This window comes from Chenopodium quinoa, unplaced genomic scaffold (assembly GCF_001683475.1).
Source record: "Chenopodium quinoa cultivar QQ74 unplaced genomic scaffold, ASM168347v1, whole genome shotgun sequence".
NCBI lineage: Eukaryota > Viridiplantae > Streptophyta > Magnoliopsida > Caryophyllales > Amaranthaceae > Chenopodium > Chenopodium quinoa.
In genome coordinates, this window is record NW_018743987.1 from 1,918,486 (window position 1) to 1,925,750 (window position 7,265).

A 7,265-nucleotide genomic window follows, 5' to 3' on the forward strand; every position below is an offset into this window, starting at 1 on the left:
TATAATTAACTGAGAGTTTTGCCTGGACCAAATCAACTCTACTTTTAATTTAATTTAATTTCAATTTGATTTATATTTTTATTGAAATTACTAACAACTTATTCATTATGTAGCAATTTAAAGGAGCGCGCGAAATGTGAGTAATTAATTAATTTAATTACTTATTTTATTTTAATATTGCTAGTATCATAATAAAGTTTATTATTATTTGATTTGACTAACGATATTATGGTTAAATTGCTTTCAATATTAATATTTATTCTATTTTTATTATACGATCATCATATTGCATGTTAAAGGGAATATGTAATTTAAAATCACACCTAATAAAATAATTTGAACGAATGGTTTAGGTTCATTTTTAATCTTTTAATTAAATCAAGTGATCGCGGGTATTTTATAATTATATGTTGCATTAATATTCAACCAATTTAGCATAATAATAGTTTGGAGTGAATTAAATCTTTGTTTGTATGCCATTGAGATAGCAGGATTCACTTTTCACTATAAAAATCAAGTAGAGGCCAATACGGTCGAATGTGACTCCATGACTCACTTCATACCATCATCCCGATCCGATCCTCTTTTCGTGGTTCCGAACCATATGGAGTTAGTAATCTCATGGATAATGAATGAGGTGTAACCTTCACGGGTCAATCGTTGTTGCCTATCCTTGTCCCTTTATTCGTGGTTGCCTTTTATGATCCGTGAACGGTTCACAAGTTCCTTTATTGTTGGCAGCTCCCTACTTTCCTTGTCCCTAATCGTATTATGTCAATTCCTTCTTCCTAAGAGTGCCAAACATATTCACACATGCTTAACGTAGACGCACTTCAAATGACTCTTACACCTACATGTTAATTTCATCACAAAAACTTTAAAAAATATATTCATAGTTGTTCCGTGGCAATGTTTGGGCCACATACTATTCGTGTTATCAATCTTAGGTTTAATCTTGATTCAATAAGAGGTAGCTTGGTTTTACTTATTCATATGAGAATATCCCTTGCATGTATTCTAATACAAAAACACCATGCATTAAGGAAAAAATCATTAACATTTATAGACTTATTTATCATTAACATTTACTTAATGTAAATACAGAACGATAAAAAAAGCTAAAGCCATCAATAAATAAGGAAAATATAAAAACCAACTTTTTAAAATCACAATTGGAAACATCTTTGTAAAAAGTATTGCAGTCTACAATTATATCCCCAAAAGCATTCAAAAAGTAATAAAACACAAGTAAATCATCGCTTCCCAACTTTCTGCAAGACAAGTGTGGCTTTGGAAAATTTCTCTCTATATGATAGTTCAATATGTCACTCTCTGTATATTTCACTGTGTTACTTAGAGGGAAGTCTATAATTGATAATGTATCTCTGTATATGAATAGATATTAGAGTAGTTCTAAAAAGTTTATGTGTTGTGTGTAGGGGAGAGGAGTTCAAAAACTAAAACGAAGTACTTACTTTCCAAAATCAAATGAGGATTCAAAACATGATAAATATTGAGCATCTGTTGAAACTAATTAAACTTATCAAACCAAGTGCAGGTATCATGGTTTCACCATTCGTAGTTCAAGAAACCAAACAATAATCCCTTGATTTGATAGTTCGTTAAACTTGGCCAGTTGTTCTCGAGTTTGGTTTGAATGGCCGCTACATCGTTTGGTATCAATTGAGAGATCAAGTCAAAGCAACATATCTCTAGGTTTGTAAGGATTGGAACGTTGTGATTTGTATGAGTTTGGGGTTTTTACACTTTACTACCTCGCAATTCTTGACTTTTTTTATGAAAGAAAATCCATAAAATTAATAGTGGTTTTTGCTTTAGTGATAGTTATAGATATTATAATGTATAATATATTATGATTATAATATAAATTATAATAATATTCTATTCATTTTTCTTTTTGTATGTCTCATTTGTCATTTTTACACAGCTTTCAATGTAGCTACACATCATAAAAAATTCTACAATATGGATATTTGAAACAAAATATTGGAAAAATCTAACAAATTCTACAAAGTGAATGAATGTGAAGTGTGGGTTTCGTTTTATATGTATAAAAATTCTTATGTTTAAAGTTTCTCTATATTCAAACTAAAATTCTAAATTAGTTCATAGTTAGTTGTGAATAGCGGCCCTTGGTTTGCAAAAAGCCCTTCACTACTACAAAAAAGGCCTTAGAGAACTGTTATAATAAGCTTTATAGATCGCCTTAGGGGCGTTCTTCTGCTAAGTGATGTATAAAGTATAGAGAACGGGTCGTGTAGGCGTTTTATATAATAACAAATAGAGAACGGTTGTTAGTCACAACCGTTCTCTTTTCCCTTCTTAAATTCATACACTAAGGAAGGAATAAAGAACGGTTTAGGCCACTTAACCGTTCTATATTGCATTACAATAAAGAACGGTTAAGTTAGATAACAGTTCTTTAATGTTTTTTTTTATTAAAAAAAATCCATATGTATTTAATTGTTCGAATTACCCCTTTACATATTTATACCGTATTATTCGTGTATTCTAATAATCTGAATTATTTTTGTATTTCATTTTAGATCTGTATTTGTTTTATATCTTGTAAATTTATATATCCTAATTAACAATAATATTTCCAAATACGACAAAAGCCATCAAAATATACTTCATATTTATATAATTTAAAACATCCAACCACAATTAAATTAAATCAATCATACAAAATTTGTTCTAAACAAACAAATACGTGAGTTAAATATCAAAAACCTTTCTAGTTAATGTTGATTTAAAAAAAAATTGATGCCCCAAAATATACCAATACCATATTGATCTACAATTCACATAAATCATCGTCGTCGTCATTTGGTTGATGGTATCCGGTAACATATGAAATCTACCTTTCCCTAACCTCGTAAATCATTTGTTGAGAATATGTATGAGGAACTTGCTTAAAATACTACAAAACAATGTAAAATACATACATATTAGTTAATAATATACAATAAATTCATCTAATTAAATATAAATAGCATGGTCTTGAGAATAGCAGCAGTCCTCAGTTTACTGGCAACAATGTCAAAATATAATAAAGTATAAAACATACCTTACCTACTGCAGTAGTGAAATTGATAAGGAGGACAGAAAATTGGTCATTGGAAATTGTAAGGGGTTTACAAAAATATGAACATAAGTCAATATTCCAGACAACTCAAAACTTCATTCACATTCATTTGGTAATAAACTTTACAACATAAGAGATATTTCACACTCTCCTGGGAGAAGAAAGCTCTTAATTTCTTTTTTTTTTGAAACCTCTTGATTTCATAATTTAAGACCTACTGAGTAAATGGAAATCCTTTGCTACACTAGTTTTAAGTGAATACAGTGGAAATCCCACAGAGCATTCATGGTTGTCAGCATAGATGAAACCAAAAATCACTGCAGATTCTCAATGTATAAGATTGGAAACAGGACTGTAGTTACTAACTTACTATACATCAGGTTATTTTATGTAGTGAAGGGTATTATTAAACCTTAAAAAAAGAATTTTACGACAAAACTGCTACTTTATACTTTCCAGGTTAAAAGAAATAGTCCGGACTACATAAATTAACACCGATAGTGTAAATTGACATCTTCAGCTTACACGAACTCTGAGAGCACAATGGAAAATCCCACAGCAGATAATGTCTATCAACATGAATGAAAGTCAAGATCCCTGCCTACTTCTCAATGCCTCAGATTGCGTACTTTGACAATACATCAAGTCTTTTTATGTTGCTTTAAGCTTACACCAAGCTAACTATGTATATTAACCAAGTGGAGCACTAGAAGAATAAAGTAACACAAGCAAATTTAAACATGCATATGGATCACTCCCTGTGTTCTTAGATGTCTGCTTATGTAATACAACCATCCTAAAAGCAGGCCAAAAAAAAAACCTCGTTGACCAAGATAGTATCCAAAAACCCTCTATTAGACCACACAGCATAATATACTTAATAGTAACATGGTGAACAGTTAAAATATCATGAAAATTTAATCAACTGGAAAGCTGCAGAATATGATTATATAACACAATTTATAAACAGTCATTATTCCAAAAGTGCTGAACCCTGACCCTGAACTATCAGTTTCAGTGGTTTAGGTCAACCCAACAGGAGGGTATTTTCTTCTACATTACTCTTATGTACTTAATAATTATTACAAGCTGAGTTTTGGCTTTGGATTTTTAACTTTTTCCATAACTAATGCTTTTAGTGACATGAATAACCAATGCTAATAGTAAACTTATGAGTCTTGAAATTAACAAATATAATGCCTTTATAGATCATTTAACATGTAAGATACAATAATTGATTGTTATAAAGCTCCTATAAAAAACAATAAGAATTTAGGCACTATTACAGCACCCCAACAAATAAACAAAAAACCTGACAGTGTACAAATTTAGGTAAAGATAGGTAAAGATAAGATGCATGTGTGCATCAGCTACTCAAAATACATTAAAACTAAATGTGGTACCTTGTCGGGGATGATCATTTGCCTAGATTCAATTGCCTCAATCATGTAGCGACAAACATAATATCCACTATCACTAGAGCCATTAGCTTGACGAGGACACTAATACAAACCAAAAAAAGGGGGAGGGTTAAATCAAACACCTAGTTATTTATAATGAATTAACATACATATTATGTACTAAGCATTGCAAAATTAAATTAAAGATACAAATACCTCTATGCTTATCCATTTAATGTAAGGTTTCTTCTTTATTTTTGTGATATCCTTTCGATGTTCCGCGCTAAAATTGATCATTGCCCTAAGTAATTATCAAAATATTAGATTAATAGTATTGAAATACTTTCATAAAAAGAAGTTAACATGTAACAAAATAAGCAATCTAGCACATACTTGTTGATTATTGTTTGAGCAAATTTGGGAGGTTCATCTTTTACTCCTGCGGGATCTAGCCAATGCACCAAACCAACCCATCAATATTAATACCAATAAATGCTATCAATAATCAAAAAAATGAAACAAAAATTAACAAAAACGAGGAAATGCTGACACACTCAAGTTGTAATCTGCTGGTATGCTCCGGGAACTTCCTTGCGACCAAAGTACATATCTTTGGAAAATTAGGAATCACACCAGCTTTCCAAAAAGACTCCGAAAACAAATGGTTGACCATATCCGGATGATCTAAAATTTGATTGAGTCTATACATTTTCGCCAAGAGACCCTCCCCAACCTCAGTGAGTTCTACGACATATTGTATATTCAAAACCTTTGCAGACCCTCCAGCATTTTGAGCAGACTGAGACTAACCCTCCGGTCCCATACTCTTAAAGCTCCTCAACGTTGGAGAAGCCATTATAGAGCTCGAAAGCTAGGACACTTTCTGGTCAGGTCTCAGATTTTATAGTAAGATCAAATCAACTGCAAGAAGTCAGAACAATTGCAAATTTTAAGTACAAGATTATCATCATTAAACTCGACTTGTCACCTCCAAAAACAAAGTACCATCCTGATACAGAATAATTTAGGCACTACAACAAATTCAAGAATTATTATTGTCACAATATGAGTAGCAAATTCAAGCACAATATGTTCGAAATGTGATAACACTGATACCGGAAATATAACATACCCCGAAATTAACGAATTAAACGCAATGCTCTGTAATTTTCACTATCGCAATGCATGAAATCGTGAATCAAACACTAAGAAGCAATTCGAGGCAAGTTCACAATTTCAAAATTTACACAAATGAGTTCAGTTTCTGAAAAATTAAAGCAAAATCCAACAAATATAAAGTATTTTCGCAAATAACTGAACCACAAAACCTCATATTACAGCAACAATTTCATCAAAAATATCCAAAACTACTGTATAGTTTGAATGAATTCAACATTACTAGCAAGCAATTTCAAAATTGATTCATCATCCAAATTAGCTGAAATTAGCAACAAAAAAAACAACGAAAAATAGAATTGAAATTACTAGGAATGGTTAAATTACATACATTTGACAATTTTGTTGTGAGAAATTCGATGGTAGAATAGCTGGGAAGATGATGAACATCGAAAAGCAAGTGCGAAGTTCGTTGAATTAGTTGAGTAAGCTTCAGGATTTTGATTAGGGTTCTAAATTGAACTTAAGTAAGATTAATTTGGCTGAAATAATTTTGATTACAATTGAAATAAAAGTAAATTCGACAAAATTAAGGGTAATTTGATTGAACTTACTGCAATAATTCGGCATTTATCCCTAAAACTAGAACTGTGAATTTTTTTTCAATAACTAAAATTCGAATTGCAAATTACTTTAATAGATGAAAACTACGAATTCACTCCTATTTCCTTCATAATTTGAATGATGCATACAATTACATTGACAATTATTAGAATCCAAATACTCTTTGAGAAGAAAAATTCGAACCAAAAAAAAAAAAAAAAACAATCGAGCCTACCTCAATTTACTGGTGCAGTGCTGCAGACGTGGAGCGGCGGTTGAGCGGCTCTGTAAGCGGCTGATGAAGGTTTTGATATGGAGGTTTAATGGAGGTTTCAACTTTTTTTTTTTTTTTTTTTTTTGTTTTTTGCTGATGAATGAGTCGAGAAAGAGGTTTCACATATTTTTTTGAATTAGTATTCTAGTGAAATTGAAAGAGAAGCGCACTTCACTTTTCCCATTTAGCTGCCTTAGATAATTTGGGTAAATTATTACTCCGTCTGTATACAATTTCATCCTATTTTTTTTTTAAAAAATTAATAGAATATAAAACGGTTGTCAAGATACCGTTCTATATCATCTATAATAAATAATTATTTTTTTTTAACTATTTGAGTAAAAAGAAATAGAGAACGGTTAACTATCCTAACCGTTCCATATGTATTAACATACAGAACGTCTCTTATATAAAGACGATCTATATTCTTCCGGAGAACGCCTACCTTTGATAACCGTTCTATATTTTGCGATCTCTAATCTAGTTTTTGGTGTAGTGCTTGCAACTTGTTTCCGAGGTTTATTTCATATCTATAGAATATTGTGAGCGAGGTTGATAAAAATAAGAAAATCTTCATGTTAAAAGTTTCTCTTTATTCAAACTGAATGTGTGTGTTATGTCCCTAATTTATTCGTATATTGTTGAACTAGTTACAAATCATTAAGTCTACTTGTATATTTTAATTTTTTTTAGAATTTACTTAGTGTCTACTTGTATATTTTAATCCTAATTAAGACACAAGAGATGGACATGACACTCAAAT

General features: G+C 30.8%; 1 long non-coding RNA gene across 3 annotated transcripts; it reads right to left on the reverse strand.

Annotated features, from left to right (window-relative positions):
* Positions 1–2,641: 2,641 nt before the first annotated feature.
* Positions 2,642–6,917, reverse strand: LOC110690131. 3 transcript variants are annotated; one of them, XR_002505019.1, is made up of 6 exons: positions 6,017–6,441; positions 5,060–5,430; positions 4,903–4,957; positions 4,726–4,810; positions 4,513–4,611; positions 2,642–2,944 (listed from the first exon to the last, which is right to left on the reverse strand). It is a non-coding gene; the product is annotated as an uncharacterized LOC110690131 (long non-coding RNA). The 3 variants fall into 3 exon arrangements; XR_002505020.1 differs by lacking the exon at positions 6,017–6,441 and adding an exon at positions 6,464–6,917 and having other exon boundaries at positions 2,643–2,944; positions 5,064–5,430; XR_002505018.1 differs by lacking the exon at positions 6,017–6,441 and adding an exon at positions 6,464–6,916 and having other exon boundaries at positions 2,643–2,944.
* Between the last annotated feature and the right edge of the window lie 348 nt (positions 6,918–7,265).